Here is a 24,045-nt window from a genome sequence, read left to right as displayed (position 1 = left end):
TTGTTCACTGGCATTTTTTCCCATTCCTGAAACTGTCATTTAAGGAATTTGATATATTTTGCTTTATATGTTGTTTTTTCTATTACATATTGCAAGATGTCCCAGATTGATACTGAGTTTTTTTCTGGAAAAACGCTGCCTGGTGCTGGATCTACCAAAGTTAAGTGTATCTGTTGTAAACTTGTGGTATCTGTTCCTCCAGCTGTTGTTTGTAATGAATGTCATGACAAACTTGTTAATGCAGATAATATTTCCTTTAGTAATGTTACATTACCTGTTGTGGTTACGTCAACATCTAATACTAGTGTTCCTGTTAACATAAGAGATTTTGTTTCTAAATCCATTAAGAAGGCTATGTCTGTTATTCCCCCTTCTAGTAAACGTAAAAGGTCTTTTAAAACTTCTCATTTTTCAGATGAATTTCTAAATGAACATCATCATTCTGATTCTGATAGTGGTTCCTCTGGTTCAGAGGATTCTGTCTCAGAGGTTGATGCTGATAAATCTTCATATTTATTCAAAATGGAATTTATTCGTTCTTTACTTAAAGAGGTCTTAATTGCATTAGAAATAGAGGATTCTGGTCCTCTTGATACTAAATCTAAACGTTTAAATAAGGTTTTTAAATCTCCTGTAGTTATTCCAGAAGTTTTCCTGTCCCTGATGCTATTTCTGAAGTAATCTCCAGGGAATGGAATAATTTGGGTAATTCATTTACTCCTTCTAAACGTTTTAAGCAATTATATCCTGTGCCATCTGACAGATTAGAATTTTGGGACAAAATCCCTAAGGTTGATGGGGCTGTCTCTACTCTTGCTAAACGTACTACTATTCCTACGGCAGATAGTACTTCCTTTAAGGATCCTTTAGATAGGAAGATTGAATCCTTTCTAAGAAAAGCTTACTTATGTTCAGGTAATCTTCTTAGACCTGCTATATCTTTAGCGGATGTTGCTGCAGCTTCAACTTTTTGGTTAGAAGCTTTAGCGCAACAAGTAACAGATCATAATTCTCATAGCATTGTTAATCTTCTTCAACATGCTAATAACTTTATTTGTGATGTCATCTTTGATATCATTAGAGTTGATGTCAGGTATATGTCTCTAGCTATTTTAGCTAGAAGAGCTTTATGGCTTAAAACTTGGAATGCTGATATGTCTTCTAAGTCAACTTTGCTTTTCCTTTCTTTCCAGGGTAATAAATTATTTGGTTCTCAGTTGGATTCTATTATCTCAACTGTTACTGGAGGGAAAGGAACTTTTGTACCACAGGATAAAAAATCTAAAGGTAAATTTAGGTCTAATAATCGTTTTCGTTCCTTTCGTCACAATAAGGAACAAAAGCCTGATCCTTCACCCACAGGAGCGGTATCAGTTTGGAAACCATCTCCAGTCTGGAATAAATCCAAGCCTTTTAGAAAACCAAAGCCAGCTCCCAAGTCCACATGAAGGTGCGGCCCTCATTCCAGCCCAGCTGGTAAGGGGCAGATTAAGATTTTTCAAAGAAATTTGGATCAATTCAATTCACAATCTTTGGATTCAGAACATTGTTTCAGAAGGGTACAGAATTGGCTTCAAGATAAGGCCTCCTGCAAAGAGATTTTTTCTTTCCCGTGTCCCAGTAAATCCAGCGAAGGCTCAAGCATTTCTGAAATGTGTTTCAGATCTAGAGTTGGCTGGAGTAATTATGCCAGTTCCAGTTCTGGAACAGGGGCTGAGGTTTTATTCAAATCTCTTCATTGTACCAAAGAAGGAGAATTCCTTCAGACCAATTCTGGATCTAAAAATATTGAATCGTTATGTAAGGATACCAACATTCAAAATGGTAACTATAAGGACTATCCTGCCTTTTGTTCAGCAAGGGCATTATATGTCCACAATAGATTTACAGGATGCATATCTGCATATTCCGATTCATCCAGATCACTATCAGTTTCTGAGATTCTCTTTCCTAGACAAGCATTACCAGTTTGTGGCTCTGCCGTTTGGCCTTGCAACAGCTCCAAGAATTTTTACAAAGGTTCTCGGTGCCCTTCTGTCTGTAATCAGAGAACAGGGTATTGTGGTATTTCCTTATTTGGACGATATCTTGGTACTTGCTCAGTCTTCACATTTAGCAGAATCTCATACGAATCGACTTGTGTTGTTTCTTCAAGATCATGGTTGGAGGATCAATTTACCGAAAAGTTCATTGATTCCTCAAACAAGGGTAACCTTTTTAGGTTTCCAGATAGATTCAGTGTCCATGACTCTGTCTCTGACAGACAAGAGACGTCTAAAATTGATCTCAGCTTGTCGAAACCTTCAATCACAATCATTCCCTTCGGTAGCCTTATGCATGGAAATTCTAGGTCTTATGACTGCTGCATCGGACGCGATCCCCTTTGCTCGTTTTCACATGCAACCTCTTCAGCTCTGTATGCTGAACCAGTGGTGCAGGGATTACACAAAGATATCTCAATTAATATCTTTAAAACCGATTGTACGACACTCTCTGACGTGGTGGACAGATCACCATCGTTTAGTTCAGGGGGCTTCTTTTGTTCTTCCGACCTGGGCTATAATTTCAACAGATGCAAGTCTGACAGGTTGGGGAGCTGTTTGGGGGTCTCTGACAGCACAAGGGGTTTGGGAATCTCAGGAGGTGAGATTACCAATCAATATTTTGGAACTCCGTGCAATTTTCAGAGATCTTCAGTCATGGCCTCTTCTAAAGAGAGAATCGTTCATTTGTTTTCAGACAGATAATGTCACAACTGTGACATACATCATCAAGGAGGGACTCACAGTCCTCTGGCTATGAAAGAAGTATCTCGAATACTGGTATGGGCGGAATCCAGCTCCTGTCTAGTTTCTGCGGTTCATATCCCAGGTATAGACAATTGGGAAGTGGATTATCTCAGTCGCCAAACGTTACATCCGGGCGAATGGTCTCTTCACCCAGAGGTTTTTCTTCAGATTGTACAAATGTGGGGACTTCGAGAAATAGATCTGATGGCTTCTCATCTAAACAAGAAACTTCCCAGGTATCTGTCCAGATCCAGGGATCCTCAAGCGGAAGCAGTGGATGCATTGTCACTTCCTTGGAAGTATCATCCTGCCTATATCTTTCCGCCTCTAGTTCTTCTTCCAAGAGTAATCTCCAAGATTCTGAAGGAATGCTCGTTCTGCTGGTGGCTCCAGCATGGCCTCACAGGTTTTAGTATGCGGATCTTGTCCGGATGGCCTCTTGCCAACCGTGGACTCTTCCGTTAAGACCAGACCTTCTGTCGCAAGGTCCTTTTTTCCATCAGGATCTCAAATCCTTAAATTTAAAGGTATGGAGATTGAACGCTTGATTCTTAGTCAAAGAGGTTTCTCTGACTCTGTGATTAATACTATGTTACAGGCTCGTAAATCTGTATCTAGGAAGATATATTATAGAGTCTGGAAGACTTACATTTCTTGGTGTCTTTCTCATCACTTTTCCTGGCATTCTTTTAGAATTCCGAGAATTTTACAGTTTCTTCAGGATGGTTTGGATAAAGGTTTGTCTGCAAGTTCCTTGAAAGGACAAATCTCTGCTCTTTCAGTTCTTTTTCATAGAAAGATTGCTAATCTTCCTGATATTCATTGTTTTGTACAAGCTTTGATTCGTATAAAACCTGTCATTAAGTCAATCTCTCCTCCTTGGAGTTTGAATTTGGTTCTGGGGGCTCTGCAAGCTCCTCCGTTTGAACCTATGCATTCATTAGACATTAAATTACTTTCTTGGAAAGTTTTGTTTCTTTTGGCCATCTCTTCTGCTAGAAGAGTTTCTGAATTATCTGCTCTTTCTTGTGAGTCTCCTTTTCTGATTTTTCATCAGGATAAGGCGGTGTTGTGAACTTCTTTTAAATTTTTACCTAAGGTTGTGAATTCTAACAACATTAGTAGAGAAATTGTGGTTCCTTCATTATGTCCTAATCCTAAGAATTCTAAGGAGAGATCATTGCATTCTTTGGATGTAGTTAGAGCTTTGAAATATTATGTTGAAGCTACTAAGAATTTTCGAAAGACTTCTAGTCTATTTGTTATCTTTTCCGGTTCTAGGAAAGGTCAGAAGGCCTCTGCCATTTCTTTGGCATCTTGGTTGAAATCTTTAATTCATCTTGCTTATGTCGAGTCGGGTAAAACTCCGCCTCAAAGGATTACAGCTCATTCTACTAGGTCAGTTTCTACTTCCTGGGCGTTTAGGAATGAAGCTTCGGTTGATCAGATTTGCGAAGCAGCAACTTGGTCTTCTTTGCATACTTTTACTAAATTCTACCATTTTGATGTGTTTTCTTCTTCTGAAGCAGTTTTTGGTAGAAAAGTACTTCAGGCAGCTGTTTCAGTTTGATTCTTCTGCTTATAATTTCAGTTTTTTTCATTATAAGATTTAAACTTTATTTTGGGTGTGGATTATTTTCAGCGGAATTGGCTGTCTTTATTTTATCCCTCCCTCTCTAGTGACTCTTGCGTGGAAGATCCACATCTTGGGTAGTCATTATCCCATACGTCACTAGCTCATGGACTCTTGCTAATTACATGAAAGAAAACATAATTTATGTAAGAACTTACCTGATAAATTCATTTCTTTCATATTAGCAAGAGTCCATGAGGCCCACCCTTTTTGTGGTGGTTATGATTTTTTTGTATAAAGCACAATTATTCCAATTCCTTATTTCTTCTGTTATGTGTGATCAGTCCACGGGTCATCATTACTTCTGGGATATAACTCCTCCCCAACAGGAAATGCAAGAGGATTCACCCAGCAGAGCTGCATATAGCTCCTCCCCTCTACGTCACTCCCAGTCATTCTCTTGCACCCAACGACTAGATAGGATGTGTAAGAGGACTATGGTGATTATTCTTAGTTTTTATGACTTCAATCAAAAGTTTGTTATTTTACAATGGCACCGGAGTGTGTTATTGCCTCTCTGGCAGAGTTTGAAGAAGAATCTACCAGAGTTTTACTATGATTTTAGCCGGAGTCGTTAAGATCATATTGCTGTTCTCGGCCGTCTGAGGAGAGGTAAAGCTTCAGATCAGGGGACAGCGGGCAGATGAATCTGCATAGAGGTATGTAGCAGTTTTTATTTTCTGACAATGGAATTGATGAGAAAATCCTGCCATACCGATAATATGTCATGTATGTATACTTTACTCACTGGAATTACTCTGTAAAAAGTACATTAAACCTTTAATAGGTATTAATTATGTTAAACGTTTTTGCTGGAATGTAGAATCGTTTGCATTTACTGAGGTACTGAGTGAATAAATGTTTGGGCACTATTTTTCCACTTGGCAGTTGCTTATTCTAATTGTGACAGTTTCGTTTCTCTCTCACTGCTGTGTGTGAGGGGGAGGGGCCGTTTTTTTGGCGCTCTTTGCTATGCATCAAAAATTTCCAGTCAGTTACTCATTGTATTTCCTGCATGATCCGGTTCATCTCTACAGAACTCAGGGGTCTTCAAAACTTCTTTTGAGGGAGGTAGATTCTCTCAGCAGAGCTGTGAGACTTATATATTGACTGTGATAAAAAACGTTACTCAGTAATTTTTTTTATGCTTTCAGATTTAATTGATTTTGCTTTGCTAATGGGAACAGACCTTTGCTAAATTGTGTTGTTTACAAGGATTGATGCTATAACTGTTTTTCAGTTCGTTATTTCAACTGTCATTTAATCGTTTAGTGCTTCTTTGAGGCACAGTACGTTTTTTGTTAAATAAGACTGTAGCCAAGTTGCAAGTTTAATTGCGAGTGTGTTAAACATGTCTGATTCAGAGGAAGATACCTGTGTCATTTGTTCCAATGCCAAGGTGGAGCCCAATAGAAATTTATGTACTAACTGTATTGATGCTACTTTAAATAAAAGCCAATCTGTACAAATTGAACAAATTTCACCAAACAGCGAGGGGAGAGTTATGCCGACTAACTCACCTCACGTGTCAGTACCTGCATCTCCCGCCCGGGAGGTGCGTGATATTGTGGCGCCCAGTACATCTGGGCGGCCATTACAGATAACATTACAAGATATGGCTACTGTTATGACTGAAGTTTTGGCTAAATTACCAGAACTAAGAGGCAAGCGTGATCACTCTGGGGTGAGAACAGAGTGCGCTGATAATACTAGGGCCATGTCTGATACTGCGTCACAGCTTGCAGAGCATGAGGACGGAGAGCTTCATTCTGTGGGTGACGGTTCTGATCCAAACAGATTGGATTCAGATATTTCAAATTTTAAATTTAAACTGGAGAACCTCCGTGTATTACTAGGGGAGGTTTTAGCGGCTCTGAATGATTGTAACACAGTTGCAATACCAGAGAAAATGTGTAGGTTGGATAAATATTTTGCGGTACCGGCGAGTACTGATGTTTTTCCTATACCTAAGAGACTTACTGAAATTGTTACTAAGGAGTGGGATAGACCCGGTGTGCCGTTCTCACCCCCTCCAATATTTAGAAAAATGTTCCCAATAGACACCACCACACGGGACTTATGGCAAACGGTCCCTAAGGTGGAGGGAGCAGTTTCTACCTTAGCTAAGCGTACCACTATCCCGGTTGAGGATAGCTGTGCTTTTTCAGATCCAATGGATAAAAAACTAGAGGGTTACCTTAAGAAAATGTTTGTTCAACAAGGTTTTATATTGCAACCCCTTGCATGCATCGCGCCGGTCACGGCTGCTGCAGCATTCTGGATTGAATCTCTGGAAGAGAACATTAGTTCAGCTACGCTGGACGATATTACGGACAGGCTTAGAGTCCTTAAACTAGCTAATTCTTTCATTTCGGAAGCCGTAGTACATTTAACTAAGCTTACGGCTAAGAATTCAGGATTCGCCATTCAGGCACGCAGAGCACTGTGGCTAAAATCCTGGTCAGCTGATGTTACTTCTAAATCTAAATTGCTTAATATACCTTTCAAGGGGCAGACCTTATTCGGGCCCGGGTTGAAGGAGATTATCGCTGACATTACAGGAGGTAAAGGCCATGCCCTGCCTCAGGACAAAGCCAAAGCTAAGACTAGACTGTCTAATTTTCGTTCCTTTCGTAATTTCAAAGCAGGAGCAGCATCAACTTCCTCTGCACCAAAACAGGAAGGAGCTGTTGCTCGCTACAGACAAGGCTGGAGACCTAATCAGTCCTGGAACAAGGGCAAACAGGCCAGGAAACCTGCTGCTGCCCCTAAGACAGCATGAATCGAGGGCCCCCGATCCGGGACCGGATCTGGTGGGGGGCAGACTTTCTCTCTTCGCCCAGGCTTGGGCAAGAGATGTTCAGGATCCCTGGGCGCTAGAGATCATATCTCAGGGATACCTTCTGGACTTCAAATCTTCTCCCCCAAGAGGGAGATTTCATCTGTCAAGGTTGTCAACAAACCAGATAAAGAAAGAAGCGTTTCTACGCTGCGTACAAGATCTTTTATTAATGGGAGTGATCCATCCGGTTCCGCGGTCGGAACAAGGACAAGGGTTTTACTCAAATCTGTTTGTAGTTCCCAAAAAAGAGGGAACTTTCAGGCCAATCTTGGATTTAAAGATCCTAAACAAATTCCTAAGAGTTCCATCGTTCAAAATGGAAACTATTCGGACAATTTTACCCATGATCCAAAGAGGTCAGTACATGACCACAGTGGATTTAAAGGTTGCTTACCTTCACATACCGATTCACAAAGATCATTACCGGTATCTAAGGTTTGCCTTTCTAGACAGGCATTACCAATTTGTAGCTCTTCCATTCGGATTGGCTACGGCTCCAAGAATCTTCACAAAGGTTCTGGGTACTCTTCTAGCGGTTCTAAGACCGCGAGGAATTTCGGTAGCTCCATACCTGGACGACATTCTGATACAAGCTCCAAGCTTTCAAACTGCCAAGTCTCATACAGAGTTAGTACTGGCATTTCTAAGGTCGCATGGATGGAAGGTGAACGAAAAGAAGAGCTCTCTCTTTCCACTCTCAAGAGTTCCTTTCTTGGGGACTCTGATAGATTCTGTAGAAATGAAGATTTACCTGACAGAAGACAGGTTAACAAAGCTTCAAAATGCATGCCGTGTCCTACATTCCATTCAACACCCGTCAGTAGCTCAATGCATGGAGGTGATCGGCTTAATGGTAGCGGCAATGGACATAGTACCTTTTGCTCGCCTACATCTCAGACCTCTGCAATTGTGCATGCTAAGTCAGTGGAATGGGGATTACTCAGATTTGTCCCCTACTCTGAACCTGGATCAAGAGACCAGAAATTCTCTTCTATGGTGGCTTTCTCGGCCACATCTGTCCAGGGGGATGCCATTCAGCAGGCCAGACTGGACAATTGTAACAACAGACGCCAGCCTACTAGGTTGGGGCGCTGTCTGGAATTCTCTGAAGACTCAGGGATTATGGAATCAGGAGGAGAGCCTCCTTCCAATAAACATTCTGGAATTGAGAGCAGTTCTCAATGCCCTTCTGGCTTGGCCCCAGTTATCAACTCGGGGGTTCATCAGGTTTCAGTCGGACAACATCACGACTGTGGCTTACATCAACCATCAGGGAGGGACAAGAAGCTCCCTAGCAATGATGGAAGTATCAAAGATAATTCGCTGGGCAGAGTCTCACTCGTGCCACCTGTCAGCAATCCACATCCCGGGAGTGGAGAACTGGGAGGCGGATTTCTTGAGTCGTCAGACTTTTCATCCGGGAGAGTGGGAACTTCATCCGGAGGTCTTTGCCCAAATACTTCGACGTTGGGGCAAACCACAAATAGATCTCATGGCGTCTCGTCAGAACGCCAAACTTCCTCGCTACGGGTCCAGATCCAGGGATCCGGAAGCAGTTATGATAGATGCCTTGACAGCACCATGGACCTTCAGGATGGCTTATGTGTTTCCACCCTTCCCGATGCTTCCTCGATTGATTGCCAGAATCAAACAGGAGAGAGCATCAGTGATTCTAATAGCACCTGCATGGCCACGCAGGACTTGGTATGCAGATCTAGTGGACATGTCATCCTGTCCGCCTTGGTCTCTACCTCTAAGACAGGACCTTCTGATTCAGGGTCCATTCAAATATCAAAACCTAACTTCTCTGAAGCTGACTGCTTGGAAATTGAACGCTTGATCTTATCAAAGCGTGGTTTTTCTGAGTCAGTTATTGATACCTTAATACAGGCTAGGAAGCCTGTTACTAGAAGGATTTACCATAAAATATGGCGTAAATACTTATATTGGTGCGAATCCAAAGGTTACTCTTGGAGTAAGGTTAGGATTCCTAGGATATTGTCTTTTCTACAAGAAGGTTTAGATAAGGGTTTATCGGCTAGTTCTTTAAAGGGACAGATCTCAGCTCTGTCCATTTTGTTGCACAAGCGTCTGTCAGAAAATCCAGACGTCCAGGCCTTTTGTCAAGCTTTAGCTAGGATCAAGCCTGTGTTTAAAACTGTTGCTCCACCATGGAGTTTAAACCTGGTTCTTAACGTTTTACAAGGAGTTCCGTTTGAACCCCTTCATTCCATTGACATTAAACTGTTATCTTGGAAAGTTCTATTTTTAATGGCTATTTCTTCGGCTCGGAGAGTCTCTGAGTTATCAGCTCTACATTGTGATTCTCCTTATTTGATTTTTCATTCGGATAAGGTAGTTCTGCGTACAAAACCTGGGTTCTTACCTAAGGTAGTCACTAACAGGAATATCAATCAAGAGATCGTTGTTCCTTCCTTGTGTCCGAATCCTTCTTCAAAGAAGGAACGTCTTCTGCACAATCTGGATGTAGTTCGTGCCCTCAAGTTCTATTTGCAGGCAACTAAGGAATCTCGACAAACGTCTTCCCTGTTTGTCGTGTACTCTGGTCAGAGGAGAGGTCAAAAGGCTTCGGCTACTTCTCTCTCCTTCTGGCTTCGTAGCATAATTCGTTTAGCCTATGAGACTGCTGGACAGCAGCCTCCTGAAAGAATTACAGCTCATTCTACTAGAGCTGTGGCTTCCACTTGGGCCTTTAAGAATGAGGCCTCTGTTGAACAGATTTGCAAGGCTGCAACTTGGTCTTCGCTCCATACTTTTTCCAAATTTTACAAATTTGACACTTTTGCTTCTTCGGAGGCTATTTTTGGGAGAAAGGTTCTTCAGGCAGTGGTTCCTTCTGTATAATGAGCCTGCCTAGCCCTCCCGTCATCCATGTACTTTTGCTTTGGTATTGGTATCCCAGAAGTAATGATGACCCGTGGACTGATCACACATAACAGAAGAAAACATAATTTATGCTTACCTGATAAATTCCTTTCTTCTGTTGTGTGATCAGTCCACGGCCCGCCCTGTTTTTTTAAGGCAGGCAAATATTTTCTAAATTATACTACAGTCACCTCTTCACCCTTGGTTTCTCCTTTCTCGTTGGTCCTTGGTCGAATGACTGGGAGTGACGTAGAGGGGAGGAGCTATATGCAGCTCTGCTGGGTGAATCCTCTTGCATTTCCTGTTGGGGAGGAGTTATATCCCAGAAGTAATGATGACCCGTGGACTGATCACACAACAGAAGAAAGGAATTTATCAGGTAAGCATAAATTATGTTTTTTTATGCTTTCGCACTTTTTTCTTATCACCCCACTTCTTGGCTATGCGTTAAACTGATTTGTGGGTGTGGTGAGGGGTGTATTTATAGGCATTTTGAGGTTTGGGAAACTTTGCCCCTCCTGGTAGGAATGTATATCCCATACGTCACTAGCTCATGGACTCTTGCTAATATGAAAGAAATGAATTTATCAGGTAAGTTCTTACATAAATTATGTTTTTTTCTGAAACGGGAAGAGTCTACAGCTGCATTCATTACTTTTGGGAATTCAGAACCTGGCCACCAGGAGGAGGCAAAGACACCACAGGCAAAGGCTTCAAATACCTCCCCCACTTCCCTAATCCCCCAGTCATTCTTTGCCTTTCATCACAGGAAGTTGGCAGAGAATTGTCAGAAGTTCAAGAGTCTCTTATGGAGGGTAGTACTCTTCAAAATGGGACTGGAGTTTTAAGTAATCCTGTCAGCCTCTCAGTGAGAGCATGGAGGAAGGTTAGAGTCCGGAGATGCAGGGAGAGTCTTTCTGCGAAACCATCCCGACTCATATTAACAGCTCCTTGGCAATCAGCGTTGACGAGTTTCGCTGCCTACCTTTATTCACTCAAGTCCATGTCAGAAGTGAGGCTACTATTTGTCACACTTGAAGGGCTGTGTTCCTGTCCCACGGATGCGGATTCCGGTTAGATCGTTTCATTTTATTTCATTATGTGAATGTAATGGTAACGAGAGAAGGTAGGGTCCCAGTGGGACTCCTTTTATCTTAAAAATAAGAATTATGGGTTCATATCTCCTGAGGGGGGTTATTAAACGGGGGGATGTAATCATGTTTGTTATGTGGTTCTATCTGCTAATGTGTAGTAATACTTTGGCTCATGGCTTTTCGGAACATAACAGCCTTATCATCATTGGCGCGATCTCTTTAGCTTTGTGCGCTCTTTTTGTGACTGATACGGCACACCTCGTGACCGGGTGCGGTTGCCTTGTTTTCCACTACCGTATGCCGATTGTGAGTCTGCTCCTTGGTTGTCTGCTTCACAGGAGGTGGTGAGTGCCCCAGCCATTGGGTGTGTAAAAAGGGTGCCAGTTAGTGTTTGTCATTTTTGTAATCCCAAGATTATAGAGGATTCGGATTTCTTTAGACATGGATGTCTCCGATGCTGAGAATGTGTCTTGTGATGAATATTAAATGGCCCGGGTTATCCATGCACATCAGTTATGTTCCGATTGCCATTCTAGAGTACTCTCTTCTCCCAACTCTGGGACTTTAGAGTGCGTTGAGCCATCCCCCGAGGATTCTATGTCTGGTGAATTGTGTGCCCCAGAACCTTACTTTGCTACACAAGCAGGTGTCCCTATGGCCTTTACTTCTTCTCTGGAAGGTGACTTGTCTCCTCCAGAGGTTACGGCACGGTACCGCATGGTCATAACTATGGCGCTAGCTCATAGCTCTCCCAAGTGAATTTTTAGGTACTGTCTGTGTTCTGTCAACCAGGGCCTGTCATACGTGGGATCGCCTGATTCAGTTCGGCCTTCTGGAGAAGCGTCGGCCTCTGAGGCTTCAGGGGTCCCAACCTCGGGTCGGGTTATCGATCCGGAGAGGGATAATTTCACCTTCCCTTATTGGCTGGCACGTCTTTGTGTTCTTCTAAGGCATGTTTTGGCAGTGCTAGAGGATTCCAGTCCTAGGGGGCCGAGGGATCCAAGGCCTTAGATGCAGGATGGCAAGCTGGGTTAGACGTTTGGGGATGAAGCTAATCTCCTTGACATTTCCGTTTTTCTTAATTTTATGTATTGGTTCCAGTTCTGAGTTTGGGTGAATGGGGCCTCTGATCAGCTGGTCCTGTTGGTGTACCCATTCACCTTGGGCATTCACCCGCGGGTGCTACCTTATTTTTATTTTGATCCGGATAGGATGTATTTGATTTGTTTTTAATAAGCTCAAGTCTGATATAATTTCTGTTTGGGAACGTTCTTTCTCTAGAACTGATACTTGCGATTTTGTGGTCGTGGGAGTTTCCTCGGATGTTGCGCACTTTTGGCTAGGAACGAAGTTATGTTCTAATTCATATTTTCGAACCTTCGGGACGATTTTTCTTGGACCTTAGACAGTTTTGGGGTGTCCTTGTACCAGGCAGGTACTGTTTGGGCTCTATCTGCTGTTCCTTGGGTTCATGTCACCCTTGTGGTGCTGAGTATCCTGTCGGATTCTGAATGTCACTTGGCCTATTGATATGGACTCCGGGCTCGGATCCTACTACGAACTATGGGGCCTAGTGCGTAGATCCAACGCTTCTGGAAGGAAGGTTGGGAGTTCCGATATAAGTTGGCCTTTTTATTTGCCTTCGGCTACTCCACCCTGAATGTGCCGATCTCGGAAGCTAAGCTTGGTTGGGTCTGGTTAGTACTTTGATGAGAATACCAGGTGCTACAATTTGCTTGAGTTACGTGACCAACTTTTTTAAGACGTCGTCGGGGTTCCTAAGGGTCTCTGGGGATTAGGAAACGTAGTTTTCCAGTCCTGTAGAGTTTGTGGATGTGAATGACCTCCGGAGGTCTAGTATTCCAGGTGATGGACAATTTACGTCTTCACTTGCAGTATCTTCCGGATGTTGACTCTTGTAGCCTAGTCGCATTCCTTTTGCAGTGGCAGAGTTTTCTTTCCTTCTCGTTTTGGGTTGATTCACCTGTTCTGGAAGTGCAGAGCATGTCCTTCTTCCTTTTTTTCTCACCGTTCATTTGCTCCAGTACGTGGAGTGCAGCGGTCACCTTGCCTTTTCTGCCAGCAGCTGCGAGGCTCCCATTGTTATTCCTGTTGCAGGGATTTTGGGAGACCGATCTGGTAAGGATTTCTGGAGACTGTCGCCTTCTCAATCTAAGAATTGCCACTTGTCATACCATGGGCTTTAGACTCTTGGGTGCTATCCTTCGACCTTATGCAGATCTAGCCTTTTGGGCTTGAGGGTAAGAGGTCTGAGGTCAATCACAGACTTTCGCCTTTCTGGGGTCAAGCATTCCTCTTCACCAGCGTGTGGATCCAAGGGTACTGGTTGCCCATTTATTCAACTGGTCAGGAGTTTTTCAAACTCTTGGGTTTGCGGCTGTTGCTAGGTAACCTGTGTCTACGGACTTTAGATGGTGGCGTGCTCTGTCTTGAGTGCGCTCCTACCATGGAAGGCAGCTGATAGATTCCTCAGGAAGTTAGATCTTTTGATTTGTTCTGTTCTTTGAGAGGACTCTGGCTTGGACAATGTCTCTTGCCTGGAATGGGCATGGACGGTTCTGCTTAACCTTTGGGTTTGGTATGGTCTTATTTTTCTGGTCCTGTGGCAACCTTGGGTTGCTCTAAATTTGATTTGTGCCCGTGTTGGATGGTCCTTTTGGTTCTCTTATAGGGTTCTGCATTCTCCCCCTCGGGAGTAGATAGAGGTTTTTAACTTTTAGGGGTACTTTTCGTGGGAGTCAAGAGCTGCTGGGCTGGTTTCTCTGAGGCCTTTGTGCTCAGCAGACTCTGGGTCTGAGTGGTTTCTAGCACGGCTTGCAAGTTATGTAACTGATGAGCAGTTACCTGGGCTTCCGGCTTTTCCCTTTTCATTTGGAGTTTTTGTAGGGTGTCTGGTAATTTCAGGCTGTGGTGCTTTCTCTCTCTCTCTCTCTCTCTCTCTCTCTCTCTCTCTCTCTCCCCCTCTCTCTTTTGCTCTCTCTCTCCCCCCTTTTGTTCTCTCTCTCTCCCCCTCTCTTTTGCTCTCTCTCCCCCTCTCCTTTGCTCTCTCTCCCCCTCTCTCTTGCTGTCCCCCCCTCTTTTGCGCTCCCACCTCTTTTGCGCTCTCTCTCCCCCTCTCTTTTGTGCTCTCTCTCTCTCCCCCTCTCTTTTGTGCTCTCTCCCCCTCTCTTGTGTGCTCTCTCTCTCCCCCCCTCTCTTTTGCTCTCTCTCTCTCCCCCTCTCTTTTGCTCTCTCTCTCTCCCCCTCTCTTTTGCTCTCTCTCTTTCCCCCTCTCTTTTGCTCTCTCTCTTTCCCCCTCTCTTTTGCTCTCTCTCTTTCCCCCTCTCTTTTGCTCTCTCTCTTTCCCCCTCTCTTTTGCTCTCCCTCCCTCGCTCTTTCCCCTTTCGTTAAAAGCTCAGAGCCTTTGGACTCGGGAGGAGTCTGCTCTCCCCATCAACATCTTGGAGTTGAGGGCAATTTACAATGCTCTATTGGCTTGGCCTCAGTTGTCCTCAGCCCAGTTTATCAGGTTCCAGTCAGACAATATAATCTCTGTGGCTTACATCAATCACCAGGGAGGAACTCAGAGTTCCTTAGCCATGAAGGAGGTTACTCGGATTCTTCAGTGGGCAGAGATCCACAATTGTTGTCTATCTGCCATCCACATTCCAGGAGTAGACAACTGGGAAGCTTTTTTCTGAGCAGACAGACTTTTTATCCCGGTAGTGGGAACTCCATCTGGAGGTGTTTTCCAGCTTTGTCCTCAAATGGGGGGTGCCGGAATTAGATCTGATGGCGTCCTGTCAGAACGCCTCGCTTCCATGGTACGGTTTAAGGTCAAGAGATCCGCAGGCCATTCTTATAGATGCTCTGGCGGTTCCTTGTGTTTTCAGATTAGCATACCTGTTTCCTCCTTTTTCTCTCCTTCCACGAGTCATTGCTCGTATCAAACACAAGAGGGCGTCAGGAAATCTAATAGCCCCTGCATGGCCTTGCAGGGTCTGGTTTGCAGACCTAGTTGAGATGTTATCTCTCCCACCTTGGAGACTACCTTTGAGGAAGGACCTCCTGATTCAGGGTCCCATCCTTCATCCAAATCTAGTTTCTCTGAAGCTGACTGCTTGGAGATTGAACGCTTAATTCTGTCTAAGCGTGGTTTTTCTGAGTCGGTCATTGAGAACATGATTCAGGCTCGCAAGCCTGTTGCTAGAAAGATTTACCTTAAGATATCACATAAATATCTTTATTGGTGTTAATCCAAGGGCTACTCTTGGAGTAGAATTAGAATTCCTAGAATTTTATCTTTTCTTCAGGAAGGCCTGGAAAAGGGATTGTCAGATTTCGGCTTTATTTTACTACATAAACATTTGGCGGATGTGCCAGATGTGCAATCTTTCTTCTATAAGGTACGACGAGTCCACGGATTCATCCTTTACTTGTGGGATATTATCCTCCTGCTAACAGGAAGTGGCAAAGAGCACCACAGCAGAGCTGTCTATATAGCTCCACCCCCCAGTCATTCTCTTTGCCTACTCTAAGTACTTGTAAGGGTAAAGTGAAAGAGGTGATAAAGTATTAGTTTTTAATTTCTTCAAGCAAGAGTTTTTTGTTTTAAATGGTACTGGTGTGTACTATTTACTCTCAGGCAGCAGATGGATGAAGACTTCTGCCTGGAGGATGATGATCTTAGCATTTGTCACTAAGATCCAGTACAGGTTCCACAGAGGCTGAGGAGTACAGGAAACTTCAGTGTGAGGAACGTTTTCATGCTTTATAGCAGTGAGGTATGTTCAGTCATTTTTTCTGGAGAGACTGTATTTCAGAAAGGCTGACAGTGTCCCCATGAGGGAGAGGATAAGCAGTAATCCTATGAGCTATAGAAGGGCATTACTAAGCTAGCAATAAGGGGCTAATTAAAAAATGGTTGATACTGAGTTTTTGAATGTTTGTGGGCAAACGTTTTGTAACTGGGAGTGCTTTTAACGTTTTGTGGGGTGGTCAAAGGATCATCTGTCCCAGGGAATGTGTTTCCGCAGGCCAGCGTAGGTCATAGTGACGACGGACGCCAGCCTATTGGGCTGGGGTGCAGTCTGGAATTCCCTGAAAGCACAGGGTTTGTGGACTCAGGAGGAGGCTCTCCTCCCGATAAATATTCTAGAACTGAGAGCGATATTCAACGCTCTTCAGGCGTGGCCTCAGCTGGCTTCGGCCAGATTCATAAGATTCCAGTCGGACAATATCACGACTGTAGCACGACTGTAGCATATATCAATCATCAGGGGGAAACAAAGAGTTCTCTAGCGATGATAGAGGTTACCAAAATAATTCGATGGGCAGAGACTCACTCTTGCTATCTATCGGCAATCTATATCCCAGGAGTGGAGAACTGGGAGACGGATTTTCTAAGTCGTCAGACTTTTCATCCGGGGGAGTGGGAACTCCATCCGGATGTTTTTGCACAATTGATTCAGCAATGGGGCACACCTGAATTGGATCTGATGGCGTCTCGTCAGAACGCCAAACTTCCTTGTTATGGGTCCTGGTCAAAGGATCCTCAGGCAGTACTGATAGATACTCTAGCAGTACCCTGGTCTTTCAACCTGGCTTATGTGTTTCCACCTTTTCCTCTCCTTCCTCGTTTGATTGCCAGAATAAAACAGGAGAGAGCTTCGGTGATTTTGATAGCACCTGGTGGACATGTCATCTCTTCCACCATGGACTCTGCCACTGAGACAGGACCTTCTGATTCAAGGTCCGTTCCAGCATCCAAATCTAGTTTCTCTGCAACTGACTGCCTGGAGATTGAACAACTGATTTTATCCAAGCGGGGTTTCTCTGAGGTCATAGATACCTTGATTCAGGCTCGAAAGCCTGTCACTAGGAAAATTTATCATAAGATATGGCGTAAATATCTTTATTGGTGCGAATCCAAAGGCTACTCATGGAGTAAGATCAGGATTCCTAGGATTTTGTCCTTTCTCCAAGAAGGATTGGAGAAGGGGCTATCGGCTAGTTCCTTAAAGGGACAGATATCTGCTTTATCAATTCTACTGCACAAGCGTCTGGCAGATGTTCCAGACGTTCAGTCGTTCTGTCAGGCTTTAGTTAGAATCAAACCTGTGTTTAAACCTGTTGCTCCGCCATGGAGTTTGAATTTAGTTCTTAAAGTTCTTCAAGGGGTTCCATTTGAACCTATGCATTCCATAGATATTAAGCTTCTATCTTGGAAAGTTTTGTTTTTAGTTGCTATCTCTTCGGCTCAAAGAGTTTCTGAACTATCTGCATTACAATGCGACTCGCCTTATCTTGTTTTCCATGCTGATAAGGTGGTTTTGCGTACCAAACCTGGATTCCTTCCTAAGGTTGTTACTAATAGGAATATCAATCAGGAAATTGTTGTTCCTTCTCTGTGTCCTAATCCTTCCTCTAAGAAGGAGCGTCTGTTGCACAACTTGGGCGTGGTTCGTGCTTTGAAGTTTTACTTGCAAGCAACCAATGATTTCCGTCAAAAATCTTCTTTGTTTGTTGTCTATTCTGGAAAACGTAGAGGTCAAAAATCTACGGCAACCTCTCTTTCTTTTTGGCTGAAAAGTCCGTTTGTCATACGAGACTGCTGGACAGCAGCCTCCTGAAAGGATTACAGCTCACTCTACTAGAGCGGTGGCTTCCACATGGGCTTTTAAAAATGATGCTTCTGTTGAACAGATTTGTAAGGCTGCGACTTGGTCTTCGCTTCATACCTTTTCCAAATTTTACAAATTTGATACTTTTGCTTCTTCGGAGGCTATTTTTGGGAGAAAAGTTCTTCAAGCAGTGGTGCCTTCTGTTTAACCATCTGTTTAGTCCCTCCCGTTCATCCGTGTCCTGTAGCTTTGGTATTGTATCCCACAAGTAAAGGATGAATCCGTGGACTCGTCGTACCTTATAGAAGAAAAGTAAATTTATGCTTACCTGATAAATTAATTTCTTCTATGTTACGACGAGTCTACGGCCCGCCCTGTCATTTTAAGACAGATTAAATTTTTTGATTTGAAACTTCAGTCACCTCTGCACCTTTTTAGTTTCTCCTTTTTCTTCCTGTACCTTCGGTCGAATGACTGGGGGGTGGAGCTAAGGGAGGAGCTATATAGACAGCTCTGCTGTGGTGCTCTTTGCCACTTCCTGTTAGCAGGAGGATAATATCCCACAAGTAAAGGATGAATCTGTGGACTCGTCGTACCATAGAAGAAATTAATTTATCAGGTAAGCATAAATTTCCTTTTTTTTTTGTCAGGCCTTGGTCAAAATAAGGCCTGTCTTTAAGTCTGTTGTTCCTCCTTGGAGCCTTAACCTTGTTCTTAACGTTTTACAGCTGGCTCCATTTGAACCGTTGCATTCCATAAACATTGTTGTTATCTTGGAAGGTTTTTTTTTCTTGTTGCTATCAGAGTCTCGGAACTCTCAGCTCTGCAGTGTGATTCCCCTTATCTTATTTTTCATGCCAATAAGGCGGTTCTTCGTACCAAATTAGGTTTCCTTCCTAAGGTTGTTTCTAATAGAAATATCAATCAGGAAGTTGTTGTTCCCTCTCTGTGTCCTAATCCTTCTTCTTCCAAAGAACGTTTGTTACACAATTTGGATGTTGTACATGCTCTTAAATTCTACTTACAGGCAACTAAGTCCTCTGTCCTCTTTGTCTGTTTCTCTGGGAAACGTAAAGGTCAGAAAGCTACTGCTACTACTCTTTCTTTTTGGTTACGAAGTATAATTTGTTTAGCTTATGAGACTGCTGGACAGCAGCCTCCTGAGAGAATTAAGACTCATTCCACAAGAGCTGTTTCCTCTTCTTGGGCTTTCAAAAATGAAACTTCTGTGGAACAAATTTGCAAAGCTGCAACTTGGTATTCTCTACATACTTTTTCCAAATTTGCCTCGGCTGAGGCTTCTTTTGGGAGAAAGGTTTTTCAAGCGGTGGTGCCTTCTGTTTAGGACTGCCTGCCTTGTCCCTCCCTATTTATCCGTGTACTCTAGCTTGGGTATTGGTTCCCAACAGTAATTACTCAAGCCGTGGACTCACCATATCTTAGGAAAGAAAAACAAAATTTATGCTTCCCTGATAAATGTATTTCTTTCCAGATATGGTGAGTCCACGGCCCCACTCTTTTATTTTAAGACAGTTGTTCTTTTGACTATGACCTCAGGCACCCCTACATCTTGTGTTACTCCTTTTTCTCCATTTCCCTTTGGTCGAATGACTGGGGGTTGTGGGTAAGGGAGTGATACTTAGCAGTTTAACTGTGGTGCTCTTTGCCTCCTCCTGCTGGCCAGGAGTGATATTCCCAACAGGTATTACTCAAGCAGTAGACTCACCATATCCGGAAATAAATACATTTATCAGGTAAGCATAGATTTTGTTTTTTCTACCTTAAAGGGACAGTGAAGTCATACATAGACATTCATGATTTGGATAGAGCATACCATTTTTAACAACTTTCTAATTTACTTCTATTTAATTTGCTTCCTTCTCTTGTTATCCTTTGCTGAAAGGTTTATCTAGGTAAGTTCAGGAGCAACTACAATGAAATTAATTTGTATACAGCACCAACATTACAAGATACAAGCTCCCAAAATGACATCCCTAAAAGCTCAAAGATAATGGATATGAATAGGAGGGAGCTCCTAAAAAAAAGGCTAAAATATTTACATATGCTAAAATATCAAGGTTAAAAATTAATTTATTACAAACTTAACATATGGTAGGGTACCCTATACACAATTCAGAAGGACAGATAAAAACAATTAAAAACAATTATGATCAATTGATTAGGGGTAGGTCAATTCATCAAGACAAGTATCATCAAATTTGTGAGGAAATAATATAGCTGTGAATAAAAATAAGTGTCCAAGAAAATTTTTTAAAAAAATATATATATATATATATATATATATATATATATATATATATATATGTATGTGTCCAAAGTGAATATAAGTGTCCTCTGTGAATGTCCAATGTGTCCAAATGGAGACTCCTAGTGTGGTGAATCCTAATTAGGTTGTCTCCAGTGTTCCCAAAAAAAACTAAAAAAGTAATAAATCAAAAAATGAAGTATGAAAAATGATAAATATTGAACCAAAAAGTGAAGCTCCAAAAATCCAATATAATTGATACCTGTGAAAACAAAAATTACATAGTGCAATACTGATAAAATAAATTGAGACTATTACGAATAGGCTTACCCTATTTTCAGACTCGAGCAGTGGCAGTTTTTTAGGCGCTCCCTCTTTCTATTCATAAGTTCAGGAGCAGCAAATAACCTAGGTTCTAGCTGCTAATTGGTAACTGTGTGTATATATATATATATATATATATATATATATATATATATATATATATATAATATTTTTTTATTATTTTTTTATTGTCATTGGCTCACCCATGTGTTCATTTAGAAACCAGTAGTGCATTGCTGCTTCTTCCACAAATGATACCAAGAGAATGATGCAAATTTGATAATTGAAATAAATCATGAAAGAAAATGTTTGGGTTTCATGTCCCTTTAAAACAAGATGTCTAAGGGAAACATTAGAGCAATGAGTTATTTGAGTTCCTTTCATAGCTCAGGGAACCAAAAATACACTTTTTCACTGAAACTGGAATCGTCAAGATCTTTCTGTAAGTCCAATCCCAATTGGAAAAAGGCTAATCAGTCATAAAAGCCTTCCTCTTTACAAATCTGCATGAAGGTGTGGCCCCTGGTCCAGATTCTTTTCTGGTAGGCGGTAGATTGTGTTTTTTTAAGGGATGTCTGTTCAAGATCATTGGGTTCTAAACAAAGTATTCCTTGAGGTACAAATTAGATATCAAATGAAAAGATTTCTTCTGTGTCGTGTTGCAAATGTTCCTGTAAAAGCGATTGCCTTTATTCAAGTCATTTCAGACCTGGAACTCTTGTTAGTGATAGCACCAGTACCTCTTTTGGAACAAGGCCAGTCTGTAACTTTCTTGTCTGTAACAGAATTTATGGTATTTTAGTGGCTTTATACCTGGACAATATCTTGGTTCAGGCTCCATCTTTACCTTTAGCCATATCTCATACATATAAACCTTTTTTTTCCCTGAAAACAAGGTTGGAGAATCAACGTTCCAAAGAGCTCTCTTTCTCCACAGACCAGAGTCTCTTGCCTTTGAGTTATTATCAATTCAATCAGTCTGAGACTTTTCTTAATGAAACAAATGAGTTTAATGCTTCTGTCCGCTTGTATAGCTCTACAGTCTCTTTCCAATCCTACAGTCGCTTAGAGCATGGTGTTAGGTCTGATGATAGCAATATCAGAAACTATTCCTTTTGCATGGTTTAACTTAACACCTCTTCAGCTCTACTTGCTGCATCAGTGGTGCAAGGATTCTTATAATTGTTCCCAAAGAATACGCTTAGTTTTCAAGGTGAGACAATCCCTTTCATGATGGACAAATCATCATACCATATATTTATGGTCCATATGGGGGTCCAGGAGAGCACAAGGAGCTTGCTCTCCTCTGAGCTTACCAATAAATATTCAAGAACTCTGTTTTCTTCAGGGCCATCCAGAGCTGTCTCTTCCTGTAAGAATAGACTTATCTGCGTTTTCACAATGTCACAGCAGTGAGAACCCACAGTTCCCTAGTGTTGAAGGCAGTTTCCCAAGTTTTGTTTTGAGCTGAGATTAATCTCTGTTAAATTAAAGCAATTAATTTCCCTGATCAACTCAGTCGCCAATCTCTTCATCCTGAGGACTGACCTTTTCGTCTAGAGGTATTCAATCAGGTTGTGGATAGCTCCAGAGATTCACTGGTGGAGTTTATTGATGCTTTAGCAGCTCCCTGATCATTTCATCTTCCTACATATTTCTTCAGATGTTGCGTTGTCTTCTGTGGTCTCTTCCACAACCTAATGTCTCAAGTTACCTTCCATCTTCAAGATATCTAGTCTCTCAGCTTGATGGCTTAGAGATTTAATGCTGTAGTTGAAACCTTTTTAGGCTAGAAATAATTTTGCTAGAAATATCTAACACAATTTGGAAAATATTTGTTTTCTTGGTGTGAAGATTAGGGTTTTTAGCTGGCATTCTTTTAGGATCCTAGAATTCTTCTTATTTCTTTTTTCAAGAGGACTTATATAAGGGTTTGTCGCCTAGCTTTTTATAAAGGTCAATATTCCATTATTTTTTTATATATATTTTTTTTTGGTATAACACAAGAACATGCTAATCTTCCTGATGTTCAAAGTTTTGTTCAAAATAAGGTCAATGATTAAGCAAATTTCTCCTTGGAACCTTACCGTGGTTCTAGAAGTTTTGCAGGCCTCTCCTCTTGAGCCTTATACACAGTTTAGATATTCAATTCTGTCCTGGAAGGTATTGTTCTTTTTTTTTTTTGGAGGAGTTTTTGAATTGTCCTCACTTTCTTTCAAGCCTCCTTATCTAGATTTTTCTTTACCAAGATAAGGTGGTTTTGAGAACTAAAATTGACTTTTCTTTCCTATGACATGGAGAGTGCACAACGTCATTCCAACTACTAGTGGGATATTCAACTCCTGGCCAGCAGGAGGAGGGAAAGAACACCCCAGCAAAGCTGTTAAGTGTAACTTCCCTTACACATAATCCCCAGTCATTCTCTTTGCCTTTGTCAATGGAGGATGTGGGAAGTCGGTGTCTGAAGATATTTAATGCTTTAATGGGAACTTTTCCCTGCAAGCAAGGATGTGGGGCTATGCTGTGTAAGGGTGGCTTTTAGCAGTTAGAAAGCGGCAAGGTTGTCTTTGCTTTGTTTCTAACATTATTGCTTCCCATTTGATAGAAAGCCAGGGTTGGTTACTCTGCTTTTTCTCTGTCTACAGGTCCCTGTTGGCGGTCAAGTGAGGCTATCAGACCTGCAGCTGCTGTGCCTGCTCCGCAGCAAAATTTTCCTCAGAGGAAGTCCTTTCATTTATATTTCTTAAGAGGAGGACCTGAAGTAATTAATCTAATTTATATATACACTGTGGGATATTTGCGGCTGAGCAGCTATTAGCTTTATGTCTGTAAGATGGGAATTTGCCGCTTCCATTGCCGGACAGGTCTAGCTAAGCCCAGGCTTTATGAGTGTGGGATTAGGCTTTGTGGATAAGCTAAAATTCCCCTTCTCTTTCCCTTTATGGTCCGTTTTTCACGGATGTTTAATGTGTCTATGGGGCACAGTATGTACTTCCTAATTCCCTCTTTTGATTAGAGGGTTCGCTCAGTAGCATTTGAGCAGTTTGAGTTTTATGTATATAAAAACTAACGGCGTATAGGATGCCATTTTGGGTCTGATCGCAACATGTAGTGCAATCTGAGCACACTTCTTAGCTGAGTCTTTTTGTCTTATTTCAACGCTCTTCAGCAATAATGGCATAGAATATTTCCTAGGAGGTAATCTTCTGTAGGAGTTTAAGACGGTCCCCTTGTCATTTTTACTTGTGGGCTTGTTACAGTATGGGAGGGTTAATGTCCTTTCCGCAGCACTTCTAACTCTTTATATTTAAATTATTAAGATACTTGAGATGGTTTCTTCCGATATCATCAATTAGGAAATTGTAGTTCCTTATCTTTGTCATAATTTTCAGAATTTAAAAGTAAGGCTTCTACATAATTTACATGTATTGAGAGCCTTAAAAATTTATTTACATGCTACAAATGATTTTGGACAATTCTCTCATTTGTTTCTCATGTCCAAAAAAAAGCCAGAAAGCCACTGCAGTTTTTACCTTCTTGGTTAAAATTCTTGTTTTACATGGCTTACTTGGAGGCAGGAATGTCTCA

At 42.0% G+C, this 24,045-nt stretch overlaps 1 protein-coding gene across 1 annotated transcript in view; it reads left to right on the top strand.

Moving 5' to 3' along the window:
* The window catches only part of DHX36 (DEAH-box helicase 36), a 195,585-nt gene that overhangs the window by 119,035 nt on the left and 52,505 nt on the right, over window positions 1-24,045 (top strand). The gene's annotated exons all lie outside the window — the stretch shown is intronic.

Source organism: Bombina bombina, chromosome 4 (genome assembly GCF_027579735.1).
Source record: "Bombina bombina isolate aBomBom1 chromosome 4, aBomBom1.pri, whole genome shotgun sequence".
Lineage (NCBI taxonomy): Eukaryota > Metazoa > Chordata > Amphibia > Anura > Bombinatoridae > Bombina > Bombina bombina.
Note: the sequence above shows the minus strand (reverse complement) of the source record. Positions and strands in the feature narration are given on the sequence as shown.